Source organism: Rhipicephalus sanguineus, chromosome 7, assembly GCF_013339695.2.
Source record: "Rhipicephalus sanguineus isolate Rsan-2018 chromosome 7, BIME_Rsan_1.4, whole genome shotgun sequence".
Lineage (NCBI taxonomy): Eukaryota > Metazoa > Arthropoda > Arachnida > Ixodida > Ixodidae > Rhipicephalus > Rhipicephalus sanguineus.
Window position 1 is genome coordinate 111,232,906 of NC_051182.1, and position 15,607 is coordinate 111,248,512.

Below are 15,607 nucleotides of genomic sequence, written 5' to 3' on the forward strand. Positions count from 1 at the left end.
ACACCATTCTGATCGGTGAACGTGGTGACCAGGGAAGCTGACGGGCGCAAAATCATCTTTGGGTGTTGTAGTGATGCCTAAGCGTTGCTGTTGTGGTTGTTGTTGTGAAAACCTTTATACGAGACGTCTGCCTGCCTATTTCCACGACGGCACCGGGAGGTCAAGCCTCCAGCCCTGTTATGGGCGTATACTGGACCGCCAGGGCTTGTTCTTCGTAAGTTGGTGTGCTGATCAGTATTTGAAAGGGATCTCACGGGAGACCGGGGCCCGGTGAGTATCTCATTTACATGAGCTGCATATTATACACTGGATTTTATTATAAACTATGACTTTCGATACCTAGAACAACGTTTTCGGGCGGCATCGACACTGAGTCTAGCGTTCGTTAGCATCTTGAGCGGCCCCTTCAAGAGCGCACGGCGAAACGCACGTTTGGCATCACATTTTCCGAAAGCCTGAATTTTTCTGATGTGTGCGATTCTTCATGTCGGCTTTACATGTTGTCCTGTAGAGGGCTCCAGCAGTACACTACCGCATAAAAATAGGCAGCAACCATGACAGGCGCGTTGCCGCAGCGACCAACGGAGATCGAGACGGCAACCTGTGTTGTGCTGTGTTGTGTAGTTGTAACAAGGAGGTTTTAAAAAAATTTAACCTCCTTGAGTTGTAAAAACGATATACGATTAAAGGGACCCTGCAACATCTTCTCAGCATGGTAAAAAAAACGCTACCGATCGGTAATCGAGGCTACTGGGAAGACGCAAACCAAACATTATAGCGCAGCATGCGGCCTGGAATTTACCATTAATTCTCAAAGTGACCTAGAAATCGTTCCCTCTTTCTCGACAAATGATGCCATAACCCAGGCCAGTAGCCAGGGGGCGGGACCCCCCCCCCCCCGAAATTTTGGTGAAGTATGTGTTTTTACCACAAATAAATAATAAAAATAGGTGATTTTCTCAAAAAGCCATGGTTTTCAGCAAGTGCCCCCCCCCCCCCCCCCCCCAAAAAAAAAGTTCCTGGCTACGGGCCTGCCATAATCCCAAATGACACGTCACAAACCCAAAGTTTACGGCCATTGGCTGATTTGAGCATCGTGGGCTGCATAATTACTGCATCCGCAGCTGAATGCCGCCACGTGCCCGCGCGCTCGCGATCACACTGACAGTAAGGCGCGCGTTCGAAGAAAAAAAGAAGAGAAAATAATCAAGGTCATGACGCGTGCTGCATCTTCTTGCCTCCTTCTCATCCCCTCCCTGCGTAGCTTTCAGCGCGCTCGCTAGTACGAAATGAGAGAGAAAGCACTTGAAGCGTGCGACATGTCGCTGTAACTCCGCTCGTATACTTGACGGATTCTAAGAAAACTTGCGGCAGTTGATTCATGAGGCAATAAGCTCGCTTAAAGAAGTCATTTGACGATTACTCGTAAAAGTGTTGCAGGGCCGCTTTAAGGGCACCAAAAATACTTTCACTACTATGAACAGCTGTATGCAGCTGTCCCTATGCCAACGAATTGCGTCGAACAAACGGGTGTGTTTGGAAAAAAAGAGATGATTCAGAGCGTAGTTTACTCTACTATAGGATCCCAAGCACCGAAGTCCAGTGGAGAATCCGCGTGGAGTAGTACCGAACCACACTCTCAGTGTAACTGTCGGTGGGCTTCCCGCAGGTCCACCGATAAAGCGGTCACGTTCACGAGAATCCGAATCTCCATTTATTCGCCTACGCGAACTCTCGGCTTCTCTCAATCTAAACCCGGGATCGTCGCTTCTGCGACGCTTGGCTTCAGCTTCCTTAGCTCTCGCTTCAGGATCGGATCGCTGTCGCCGCACCCGCTCACGATTAGCTTCTCGGCGGCGCTGCAGTCGAGCGACTTCTTCCTCGGGAGTCCCGACGGTAGTCTTCGCCATCGCTAAGCAAAACCCACGTTACTTCTTTTTCCACTGCGAGGAAGAAGACCGCCGAAGCGAGCGCGCGGGTTTTATCAGGGTGGTGGTGGTTTTATCGGATAGCAATGACGTCACACCATCACACCACGTGTGCCCGCCGCGCCGCTCCTTCTCCCCCGCTATGCTCCGGCCACCCTCGCTGCTCCACTCCCTCTCACCCACTAAGCCCCGCTCTACTAACACTTTCCTCACACCTCCTCTCCACCTCGCATCCGCTCTCCCCCAGCTCGGCGAAGCTGCGCACGACGCGGTGGAGCCAAGAGCGAGGTTTAAACAGCTCCATTGTAAAGTGGCTGTCGATTTAGAGTACTATATTGTCGCGTTACACATTACTTTAGTTTTATGCATATTAATTTTCAGACCTACTCTTCTACTTTCCGTATCCAGTTCAGTAATCGTGAGCTGTAATCCGTCTCCCGCGTTACTCATCAATGCAACGTCATCAGCGAATCGCAGGTTATTGAGATACTCTCCATTAACTCTTATCCCTAATTCTTCCCAATCTAGGGCCCTGAAAACCTCCTGTAAACACGCGGTGAACAGCATTGGAGAGATCGTGTCTCCCTGCCGTACAATCTTGGCAGAGAAGAGCGCTTTGCGATAGGTGGCGAGACACTGGAAGTTGTAAAGGAGTACGTCTACTTAGGACATGTAGTAACTGCGGAGCCGAACCATGAGAGTGAAATAACTAAAAGAATAAGGATGGGATGGGGCTCATTCGGCAAGCATTATGAAATCATGAATGGTAGTCTACCACTATCTCTCAAGAAGAAGGTATATAACAGCTGCATCTTACCGGTACTTACCTACGGAGCAGAAACCTGGAGACTTACAAAGAGGGTTCAACTTAAATTGAGGACGACGCAGCGAGCGATGGAAAGGAAAATGATAGGTGTAACCTTAAGAGACAGGAAGAGAGCAGAGTGGGTCAGGGAACAAACGGGGGTTAAGGATATCATAGTTGAAATCAAGAAGAAAAAATCGATATGGACGGGGCACGTAGCACGTCGGCAGGATAACCGGTGGTCATTAAGGGTAACTGACTGGATTCCAAGAGATGGCAAACGCGTGAGGGGGAGACAGAAAATTAGGTGCGTAGATGAGATTAAGAAGTTTGTAGGTATAACGTGGCAGCAGAAAGCACAGGACCGGGTTGATTGGCGGAACATGGGAGAGGCCTTTGCCCTGCAGTGGGCGTAGACAGGCTGATGATGATGATGATTGTCACGTTATACTGGATAGCACAGAACCTCTGTCATCGGAACACCACGACGTCGAACTGAACCGGTCACTGGGAACACGACTTAATCGTATTTTTCACTTCCTAGTCCTTTTTTCTGTTTCACAGTAGCACATAACAAGTCGACCATCAACGAAACCGCATAGCGCAATCTCATCCCATGCTCGTGGCAATATGTACCCTACTAGGGGAGATCAGTGAACCGTCCCGGGTGAATTAAAAGATGTTTAGCACACAAAGTCAACGATTATGATTATCATATAAACTCTCCTATGGGAGAGCAGTGTATTGCCCCAGAGAAATGAAATAATTAGAGAAATCCCAACGCGATATTGAGTGCAACTCCTATAGCATTCTATCTTTCGAAACCTCCGTAGTTGTTATGGTTCGCGACAGCAGTTTTATAAGTTTATCTTCACAGTATATTTGCAATTTAGACGCGCTGTAATTGCACAGTTGTAGGTTGACCAGTAACGCGCACTATTTAATCCAAAAATACATTAAATGAAAACCAAACCATGAAAAATCTATAAAGGCAAGAACATTGTGGAGCGCTCGCTTTAGGGTATGACGTACAGTATAGTCGCAAGGGTCACTAAGGGAAAGGAAGATCTATGCTCTGGGGCAGGCCCATAGCCAGGAATTTTTTTCGGAGGGGGGGGGGCACTTGCTGAAAGCCTTGACTGTTTGAGAAAAACGCCTATTTTCTTGATTTATTTTCGATAAAACACCATGTGTCATCAAAATTTCGGCGGGGGAGGCCCGGGCCCCCTGCCCCCCCCCCCCCCCCCCCCCGGCTACGGGCCTGCTCTGGGGAGATCGTCGCCTCCGCGATTAGCTACGCAGCGCGCTGCCGGAGCTAATCGTGGAGAACACCTTCTTGTACATTGCCGAAAGTATGATGATCCCCGTAAGAAATATCTAGAACAGCTAAATAGGTAGAATACACGGCCTCTATCACTAACAAACATTTTGAGCGCATGGCCAACGAAAACATACCAATATGTCGCTGCGCACGAATTAGCGGTTCCGTTTTTAGAGGAATCGGAAAATATTAGAAAGGTACTAATAATCAGATAAACAATTATTCTTCACATTTTTATTATTACCAGGTAATTATGGTCTCACGTTTCCTGTGTTATCGTGTGTTTCTTGTGTTTTAAATGCGAATGCATTTCTTAGTCGGGCTATGTAAGGCATCCGGCGTTGTCCGCGCACCTCTCCGCTCTCACTCCCTCTCCCATAGCAACAGCTGCGGGCCCGCGCCCTTATCCTCGCCCCTAGCAACCGGAGCAGGTGGTGCGGGCGGAGTAGTGGAGAGTGAGTGGAGAGGAGGAGCGCGCTCTGGCGTGTGGGGGCGCTCGCATCGTGGGAGCTCGGCGGAGCTCCTGCGTGTGTGGAGAGAGTGTAGGAGAGGGTAGGTGCAGTGCTTCGCCGCTCCTTCTCTCGCCGTTCGCTCTCTCTCCTCCCTGCGCCACCGCCTCAATGCAGTGCGTTTGAAACGCGTTTGTAGCGTTTGTACTGCCTTGGCACAGCCTGAAAACAGCGGGTTCTAAACGCGTTTGTGCTGCATTGAAGGCGGTGGCAACATCCCTGAGGTGATTACGAACGCACGTAGGAAGCGTTCGTTGAAAGAGGCACCCAAAAGGGAGACACTTGAGCGCGTCGATGTGTCCAGCTTTACGCCATTAAAGTTACTAGGCCGTGTACTCTCGGCGCAAGAAATGCATTCGCATTTCCTCACGATTCCCTTCGGGGAGGTGGGGGCATTTTTTGTATTGATTAGCATTTGCTTCATGGCAATTGTGTTTAAAGCAGGGTTGCCACTGACTTTCGAGTAAATGTCGCCAAACGACGAGCAAAAAGTCGCCAAAAGTCGCCATTTTTTTTACACATTTCGCCAAAAAAGTCGCCATTCTAGATATGTGCGTCATACCTATAGTAATAAAAGTTTCCTCTCACGTATAGCCCCGTAGAATACAGTACCATACAAGACCCTTAAATTATATTGACGTTTATCAATGCCAGTCGTATCGCCCGCTTCACCATGGTAGTGCACGATGCTGCTTCTCCGACTAGCCGCAAGATGTGCGTGGTAGCGCAAGGGTGAATTAATGAAACGCTCATGATATCCTTCCATCCCTGTCCGCTCGTTTCAGAGGTAAAAGTGGGATAAACCTTGGGCGAAAACCGTGAAAGCGTTGTTTGTAGACAGCTTTACGTACCCTTGTATGAATTAAAAAGATTAAAAGGTTTATTGAAGATAACACGACAGAAGCCTTACAGGAACCGATCATTAGTGAGTCTTACACCTTTTCAGTGTGAACTCATATGATACCGGATGCTACCGACCCTTTCTTATAGTCACTTATATTTACACGCGTCAATCCGATGCGTTATAAATGAACAGGTAGGCAATGTAAAATGTTATATAGCAATTGTTTTCATTGCGCACGCTCACCGAGAACAGTGGAAAATGCCTCAATAAATATTTTTATTGCACAAATAGCCGCGTATCCGCCTCTCTTCGCTATTCCGAAACAGTCTTTACCAGCTGAATTGGGAGTACAGCAACAGTGAATAAGTCGCCAAGCTATTCAGAACAGTTGGAGCTTTGGCGGAACAAACGGTCGGAACACGCGGCCAACCCGACGTCTAGCCCCTTCAGAAGCGAAACTTTAGAGAAGCTTAAAGCACCGAAAGTCATTAACTTATAGTCAAACACTGCCCCCTCGCTGTTTACATTTTGCTAGAATGTCTCTGGGGGACGTTCGCGTACCTCCTGCCTCTAGATGAATTGAGGAGATACACACGAGTTACAGGACGGACATACAGAATGACGCGTAATGTGCACATTCTACTCTTGGGTCTAAAACAAAGAAAGATACAGAGAATGCTGCCGCTCATTCGTTGGGAAGACACTGAGCTTAGGATGTATAACTCAGTGAAGACCTAAGCAGAAAATCGCCAAAAATTCGCCATGTCGCCATTCATAATTTTAGGTCGCCACGGGCCCCTCAAATTCGCCAATTTGGCGAAAAGTAGCCACCATTGGCAACCCTGGTTTAAAGTGCGGGCAAGCGCCCAGTGACTTGTGTGATCACCTTGGTGATGTCTTCTGCAAAGCATGAGCGTTTCGGGTGTGCGAACATTTGTGACGAGCGAACATTTCTGTGGCGTGGACAAATAATTATATCATAGTAGTGGGACTTGGTTTGTGAATGTCCGTTCACGTGTCGATTTTGCACTGAACTGTGATTATTGGCAATAGGCACTTTTAGCCGAGCATTTACGGCCCGCTCCGGTCAGGCAGATACTCGTTTACCACGGTGTACGGGTATGCGCCACAGGTGATTGACAGTTTATATCTACACAGGAAGGCGAGAACAGACATTGGTAATTTAAATCAGACAGCGTTAAGCAAAACCGACATAGGCAGCGTTGACCCGACGAATGCAAAGAATAAAAATTAGGATCTCAGCAAGAATCGCACCCAAGCATTCTGCATGGCAGTCAGGTGTTCTACCCCAGAACTCCGCCAAGTCTAGAAATTGCTTTGGAAAAACACCTTATGCAGGCGTAATGTTGGTGCAACGTCAACTGTGGTTGTGGTGCTGCCTATCTAATTTTATAACAAAGCAATAAACACTACATATGTACTCCTACTATACAGGCGTCAGGTCAGGTTAACGTCTGTGCTTCCAGTATTGGAAGCAGAGACGGTCACGTTAACGTCTGTCAGGTAGTGATGCAGAACTATCGATGGTACTATCGATACTATCGACAGCTGAGTCACTATCGAACTATCGATAGTAAAAGATACTATCGATAGTGCTATCGGTAGTAAGTACTATCGATAGTTTAAAATCAACAGCGCGGACTCATTTCAGAATAAATTTGGTTCGCCGCGCGCGTGGTACACAGTGGAGCCGGAGGAGCAGGCTGGATGGCAAAAAAATTTGACATGCTTGCGTTCTTCACCAGAGTGCTTCGGTGACACATGGTCATAAAGTCCAACTATTCAGCTGTAGCGGAAAGGAAGCCGTTACATGGGGTGGAACTGCGCGGTTTCAGTTTTATATTACATTTGATGATTTCAAAATAAAACAAATTATCAAGAACTAAGTTTGTTAACTGTAAAATGTAACTGGTTGCTTTTAAATATTAATTTATTGATGGACATATGCCGCCATTTTCACTGCGCAAATAATTTCTCTCGATAAAAATTTCCTCATAAATTAAGCGAAGCTGATAGTAGGCTATCGCGAATATTTTGGCAATTTGGCCAGCCAGTAACAACATCATTATTCGCACTACTATTTATAGTTTGTGACGGTGAAGAATGCTGCATGAAGACTGGGAAATACGAAGCTCTTTTTTTGGTCGAAGTTGTGCCCAGAAAATCAAAACTCAGAATACAAGCGATACACGCTGCGCACTGATTGCGGCCAGAACAGTCGCCAGCCGTCGAGTAATCTGATAATCGGTGGAACGCTTCGTCTTTTATACATCAGTCATCAAACCCTCCAGCGTTATCGATGGTGCTCGCGTAAGCTCTCGAATAAACTTGAATACAGTGAAACCTCGGTGATACGATCACAGCTCATACGAATTTCGGGGTGATACGAATTTTTCGTTGGTCCCGGCAAAGGCCCATTAGCCTGCAATGCAATGGAGTACGGTTGTTGCGAACCAATTTTCACCCAGTGACGTTTGATACGAACGTATGCTACCGCACAGGTACGAAGAGGTGCTGTCCGTGCTGTCCTGGAAGATGCGCCAAGCACGTGCGAGCGCGGGAACGCAAGCGTGGGCATGCGCGCCGCACCGCCAAATTGCCAGAATCACGGTGTCAGAAAAACTTTTCTTACGGTCAGAATAAACCTTCAGAGACGTGTCACGGCCTCCGAGGTTGTGTGCGCGAATCTTTGAAGCTCTTAAGTGCCTCCGTGTGCCTTCGCGTTTAGATTACAGAGGATATTAGCGCCGTGCTTCTTTTTCTAACGCGTCAACGCGGGCTCCTGTCGTTGTACTGTGTTTACACGTGCATGCCTCGTGCATCAGACATCCTATGAAAGGTGGACGAGGACCGAAAGAAGACCAGGACGGTCATTGCGAAGGAGTCAACGCCTCACAGTGTCAACATGCGCGACCGTTGAGGTCGCACTTGTGCGGGCATGGCCGTAAATATTCTAAAAACATCCCCAACACCTCCACGATAACAAAATCATAACACAAGACCGTGGTTCTGTAATTTTCTCGTCTTAATCCATCGCGTCAAAGCGCTTCTTTCGTTACTTTTACTGCAGTACTCCGGTTTCATGCGAAAAAAAAACATACTAAAATTTTAAAGGGGCTACTGCTGTCGCCTGTCACAACGCACCTGGTTCATTAATTAAATACGCGCGTATGGACCATATATTTATGAGTGCTGGTATGATTGCCGACATCTAAAAACTTAACTGACAATCATTCAGGGTTCTTGCGGACGTTGCTGCGGCCCTGAAAAACAATAAATGAAAATGTACGCCAGCTTTCTTTTGTCGCATGCAAATTTTCCATGATTTCTGCTGATACGAATTTCGGATGATACGAATATTTTTGGTGGTCCCGTGAGATTCGTATCACCGAGGTTTCACTGTATTAGCGTCCGGCGCGTAACCTTAAAATTTCAAACAATCGCGAAACTTCTCAAACATTGCGGCGCGGTCTGCGTCAAATGCAGCTAACAGTCTGTGGGTGAAACCTGAATACATCAAAACAAAGCAATAAACACGCGTGGCAGTAATATCGCTAGTAATATTACCGATGATACTACCGATTCAACTATCGATAGTTTATCGATAGTAGTACTATCGATAGTTTGTTTACACTATCGATAGTTTCAAAGAAACTATCGATACTATCGATAGTCAATTTACCGATAGTTTTACATCACTACTGTCAGGTCAGGTTAACGTCTGTGCTCCTAGTGAAACAGCTACGTGCCGACCACGACGGTACGGCATTGCCCTAGTTACGGTACGGTAAATCGGCACTGCCGTAACACCCTATTATCGCGCATACTACGCATGACTCCGACAAGGTGGTGGCGGTGGCAACTTTATTAGAATCCTGCTCAGGTGATGCCTGGCAGGCCCGAGCACTAGGATGGCCCCTCCCGGCCCGGTTGACCAGACTTCGGGCTACCCAGTGCACCTCTTCGTTTCCTTGGTTCCCAGAATAGGCGGGTACCCATAACAGGCCAATAGATTCCCGTAAAACTCGCGCATGCAGTGCCGGCGCTTACGCTACCTCGCGAAAAGCAAAGTGATGAACCTTTCGGAGCCGCATATGGGACAGTTTGTACAGTCAGAATCACACTTGTGTAGAGCAGTGAGAGCTTGGTTCTGGACGCTGGCGCCGTCCGCACCTCGCGTTAGCTACAAGCTTCCGTTCATGTGTGGATTATAAGGACCGAGCATGTAGTATTACTATGTCTATTATTAGACAGTTGAGCGAGTTGGTGCGGATACCTTCTTAATATAACATTACGGCGCCTGTCTCTGCGTATTCCTGCAATAAACGGCCGCTCTAGACAAGCGTGATTCCGACTGAATACGGAAGGATACGCAGAAGCACCGTCTACTGTGGAAATGGAAGAGACTGTCCTTGCACCGGTAACGTGCGATAAGGAAACGTGCAAGTAAACACACACACACACACACACCGACCTGACGGCCAAGATGTCCTCGACGCCGTCGAAGTCCTCTAGGGTGACCGCCGAACCACCGCCGCTTCTCCTCCTGGCTGCAGATCCCAAGTCGTTGATCAAGTGCCTCTGGGTTGTTGTTCCCGTCGTCGACGGTCTCGTGGGGTCTGAGCTCCGGGACCGCCTCGATGAGGACGACTTCCTCTTTCCACTATCTTCCAGCGAGCTCCTCCCAGACTCGGTGTGGCCGCAGGAGCAACTCAACTCCTCAGCTCTGCACACGATACGCACAGAGAGAGAGAAGAAAAGGAGGAGGGAAGGTATAAGGTATAGTGCATTACTGAAGCGAACGCGCGAAGACACCAGGAGGAAAAGTCTCTGCGAAGCGTATTTCTCTGGTGTTTTTTTCGTTTCATTTCTTCGCGCAATAAACCGATTTGCGTGGCGTGCTGCGCGCATCAGGGAGACAACACCGGCAGCAACGACATTTATTATTTTTGTGCCTCTAATGTACTTCGTCTCGTGCGTCGTCGGGAAGGGGCAGGAGAGACGCCGTACCCACTCTCCACCTTTACGCCCCGCCTTCCAACAGCAGAGACGTTTCGGATTCGCGTGGCTACGCAATGAATGTGACCGCGCTACCGTAAAAGTGAAAGCATTCCGCGAATGGCCAGTGCGTGCGTGATGCGAACAATGCTCCTGTTTTGTCTCACAATTCCTTTGTTTTTTTGCCGTCCCTCTACTGTTTCTTACGTTTGTTATTGTTGCCCGATGTGCACGCTACAAACAGAATTTTATAGCTATAATTTTTGGGCGTGTCTCAGTAATCAAGAAATTTGTCTCAGTAGTACTTGTAGTTGGCCTAGCAGGTAAACTTTATTCCTGTCAGCACAAAAGGCACTGCACTTGGCACATAGAATTAGAGGTAAGACAGGAAGGTGCCTGTTCCGATAACTTCAATTTATCGTATATCGATGAACGCTCTTCTCGACCATCTAGGGCAGGGGTCTCAAGCTCACCTCGGCTAGCGGGCCGCAGTCACGAAAATTTTCTCCTGCAAGGGCCAGGACCGTGAAGAAGGTAGGAGCGGAAGGGAGGGGAGGGGGGTAGCTTGCGCAAAATGTGTCAGCGAACGTTGCCATTTGAAAGGCCCTTCTCAAATATTATATATGGGTCATTTCTGAAGCCGATTTGGCGCAAGGATTCCAAGAACATCTCGATACCGATTTTGATCTCCAAAATGACTAAAATTTGGACGCCGATTTTGAGTTTTCTTTCATTGTGTATGTATCAACACATGGTCATCGCAAGGGGCGTCTCATGGAAAAAAGATGCTTCAGACCAGTCATCTCCAAGTTACGGCCTACGCATCTGTTATCCGAGCTTATACCCGACGGGCGCGTGTAAAGCGTGCGGGTAAAGAGCCACACTGTGGCACATGCTTTGGGAATGTGCCGGGAGAGCTAATGTCGCTGCCGCCGCTCACTTCGTGACGCATGTTAGGCAGGGACAAACTGCTACCACCGCGCGAGGGCAGGGGCCGACCGCCGCCGCGGCTGTGGTCACTGCTGAGGATCGGCTGCGTCGGCGTCGCTGCCGCTGGGAGGCGGCACTCACCAGCGACAAGCTGACCGACCAACTTTGGGCCGTCCGGCAAGCCGAGGATGCCGCCCGGGTGCAAGGGCTTCAAGCCGTCACCTGACGTCATCATCATTGACGGAGAGTGGGACGGGATAGGGGTTAATCCCCTCTTCCCCTCGCCTCGCCCGGACTTTTAATAAAGTTTATTCACTCACTCACTCAGACCAGTCATGCATGTGTAGTTCATGAGCATACTGATTAAAAATAAAAATAATATCGTACGAAGAGAGTCATGCGCGGGCCGCAAGCGAGAGGTCGGCAGGCCGCGTGTTTTAGACCCCTGATCTAGGGAAAAAGCAACGGAAACGAAGTTCAAGAGCATGCTAAGCTCTATTTAACACTTTGAAACTGGGTAATGCATATGAGTATACAATCGGGGACCGTACTTCCTACAAGCCATAACATGACGCAGTGTGAGAGGGACGCATTAAATTGTGCCTTGACGTTCTGAGTCTATTGCGTTAAAGCTTCGTACATAGAGTTTCCTAATAATACACTAGAGGGAAATCTGGCGCTAGTGTCTATGGCAGCTGAAACGCATGGCGGGTCAGCCAGCATGGGAATGATGGGTAGCGCATGGATTTGTCTAAGCTTCATTCTTTCGGCTCCGTGGCCTGCAATCGCTTTGTCGCAGGACGAAGTTCAGCTTAAGTTTAGCCGTTCCATTTCGCCACCTTGACCCTTTTAGGCTCACCAATTGAAATCATCTCACGAGGTTCACAACGATCCATTCTTTTATCCGGTACAAACGCCAAAACACAACGATAAACAAAGCCACAAGTGCGTTCGAAGCCGCAAGTATGAAGATTAGGCAAATCCACGTACTACCCATAATTCCCACGGTGGCTGAAAAATAGCAGCGCTGGAGTCTCTTGTAGTAAATATTGTAGGAAACTCCATGGCTTCGTACGTGCCCTTCAAGTGATGTTGCGTTGCCTCCGTGATCGGCCCAGCTTTGAAAGAGCGACTATGTTATGAGATGAAGGCATCATGTGATATCATATGATGACGTCATCGTAAGCCGTCATGGTGACTTCACGCATTTCCGCTATCTATGACGTCAGTGACGTCAATAGTGGCGTAGGTCACGTCGGTTTTTGTACCGCTTCATTTGCGTGTCATGTTTCGTTCAAGCATAACGCGTAACGAAACGCTTAAAGTTTTCCTTTTGATAAGGCGTTGGTCCCGGGTTCGAATCCCGGACCAGGACAAATTTTTCGGCAACTAAGAAGCTTTCTTACTGAGAAATTTGTATGGATTTCCTTGCGGCTTCGTGCTACAAGTGGGTGGTTGTCTTTTTTTCCCTTTCTTAGCTGCTCCCTCGCTATTTAAAATATCTAGTTGTCACGCATTCGTCTACAGAAATAAAGTTGACAGTTCCGTGTCTTGCATACTATCCTCACAATCAATTATCACCTAAAGCCACGCACGGAATTCTCGTTATGACAGGCAGCACCCGATTATATTAGACGTGCGAAAAAAAAACAAAAAAAAAACTCAAAGTTCTCGCTCATTACTCAACACGTCTATGAAATACTTCGATTCATCAATGTCTCATGACGATGCAGCGTTCATCTATTCGAAAACTCCGGCCACGTACGCGATAGAAGATACGGCGCCGAGTAAACGCGAAAGACGGCAAACTCGCTGGCGCGAGGGCCTCCGTGTTTCTAAACCCGATACCAATATGGCGTTTTGTTTCTGCGTTTTTTATCAATATCATTACGTTGGGATAGCCACCTCTAGCGTAGCTTACCTTCCCATGTTTCCATATATAAAAAAACTATAGTTAACAGATGCGCGTGATCGATCCGCGGTCAGATATCGCTTGCGGTTAGACGGGCATTCTAAACGCAATTTACATTTCATTACAGCCCGCGATGATTTAAATAGCGATTTCCTAAGCCGTGAAGACGAAGAAGAAGAAGATCGGACACTGGGTATAATACTGGTGGGCCAGATATGCTTCCTTTCAGGGCCACCATTCTGGGATACAGCCACAGGGATGTTTTCTTCACCATTGAGGAATTCATCAGACAGTCTAAAACAATATCTAGCTAAATTCTGCCTGCTTTAGATATTTCATTACAGATAATTGATACATCAATTCATTATATTAGTTAATTATAGCTTCTACGTATGACACCCTAAAGGTAATATTAGCAAAATTCACCCCCTACTCGGCCAATCATCTGCATTGGGTATGAGCCATGCTCGGAGGAAAACGACAAAAAAAAAAACAATGCATCATTTGTTCTTTACCTATACGCGATTCGTTGCAGTTATAGAAAAAAAAATCTTGCGCGAATGTCGCTCTTGTGTGGGTCTTGCTGTAGTTCTAAATCCTGCGTCTAATGCAGCTGCACTACCATGAAGCTTGAGGAAGTGCGTAGCGCGGGCAACCCAGCGATTTCCTTGGCAATCGCGCGCTTGCTGAGGCGGTGGCACCCTCTCTTGCGCGGCGCGGGTCTCAGCCGGATGTCTCAGAAGCGTTTTTCGCGATTTCAGGTAAATTATTTAGAATAATTCTTGGTTATTTCTGTAGTTTATATTACTTCAAACCTTTTTAGTTTACTTTGTGCTGGTTCTGAGCATTGTTAGCCTTGTTTTAGGCCTGTGTTGACCACTGCGTGACCATGCGACGTGAGACAGTGGATGGACGACAAGCCGGGCCCCCTAAAGTGCTACGCAATTAAAACACGTTTACAAACTCCGCTACGAATTCTCGGAACAGATACGCCTGTATTTACGATTTCGTTTTTCGTAGCCCCCCTTTTTATGGCGAAAGCCTTAGATGTCTCATCACACGCGAAAATTGACCGTCGGCGACGGCGGCCTCAACACGAGTATAGTGAACTAGAATGTACTAGTTCACTATATTCTAGTATATTCTAGTTTACTGTAACACGAGTGATGCAAAATATCACCACGTGACTGACGTCACATGTCACCATGTGATGTCATCATAACGTCATACATAGCCGAATTTTGTGACATCATGATGACGTCATCACCTGACATCGTAGCTTGGTCAAAGGTGGGCCCATCACGGAGGCAGTGCAAAACCACGCTAGGTGCACAAAGCTTTCGGAGGTGGGGGAGGGTACGTGCATCGACTGAGAAGCAAAAGAAGATGGCATTTCGCCTTCCAGTCGTGTTAAAGACTTAGGCGTTTGCCCTGTGATTGGTGGGTTGTAGCTGCGACGAGAATGCTTGCTTGGTGTAAGCATATGTTGTGCGTAAGCATATGTTATGTAAGCATGTGTTTGTTTGTAAGCATATGCTTACACGCAATTTTTTATCCTTTTTTTTTTTGGTGAGAGTTCTGCATCAATTTTTTGCCTATTTTGTATGGCGCGCTTAATTTTCTTCCTTAATTCGCAACTTCCAATCTAAATTACCCTATTCCTAACTTTCTCAAGATTTCCCATAACCAACCGATTCATGACCAGTCCCGCATGTTTGGGATTTAGATGTGAGCCAAGGCTCGCTGAAGAAACAACAAAAGTTTACAGCAAAGCGTTGCCTGCATGCCAGCTGCCGCAAGACTGAGAACGCGACGATCAATTCCATCCGGACGCGATACAGGGAAACAACCTATAAACAGATTCTACAGTAATGACATTACATTAATTACAGTAATTAAATTACTTTTTGCTGTGTTGAGTAACGTAATGAATTACTTTTGTGGAATGGTAATTTGATAATCTGAATTACTTCGAACGAGTAACTTCGGGAATATTACTCACTACTTTTGTTAGTCACTCTTGACTAAATATAGCATGTCCACTTTCATTATGGAATACCAAATTGATCAAACAAACAAAGATCTGCGTGCCAAACCTCAAGTGTGAGAAGTTGAACAAAGATATCTGGGATTTCAGTGTGTATCTCCTGTAAATAAAGTGTACGTGAGTTGGTGCATAAATGATGAACTTGTGTGAAGTAATTTCTAAGTAACATTACTTTCCAAAAGTAATGGTAATGTAATGTCACTGCTTTCTGCCAGTTGTAACTTGTAATGTAATTTAATCACATTTAAAAATATTTTAGAAGCGTAATTAGTAATATAACTTAATTACTTTT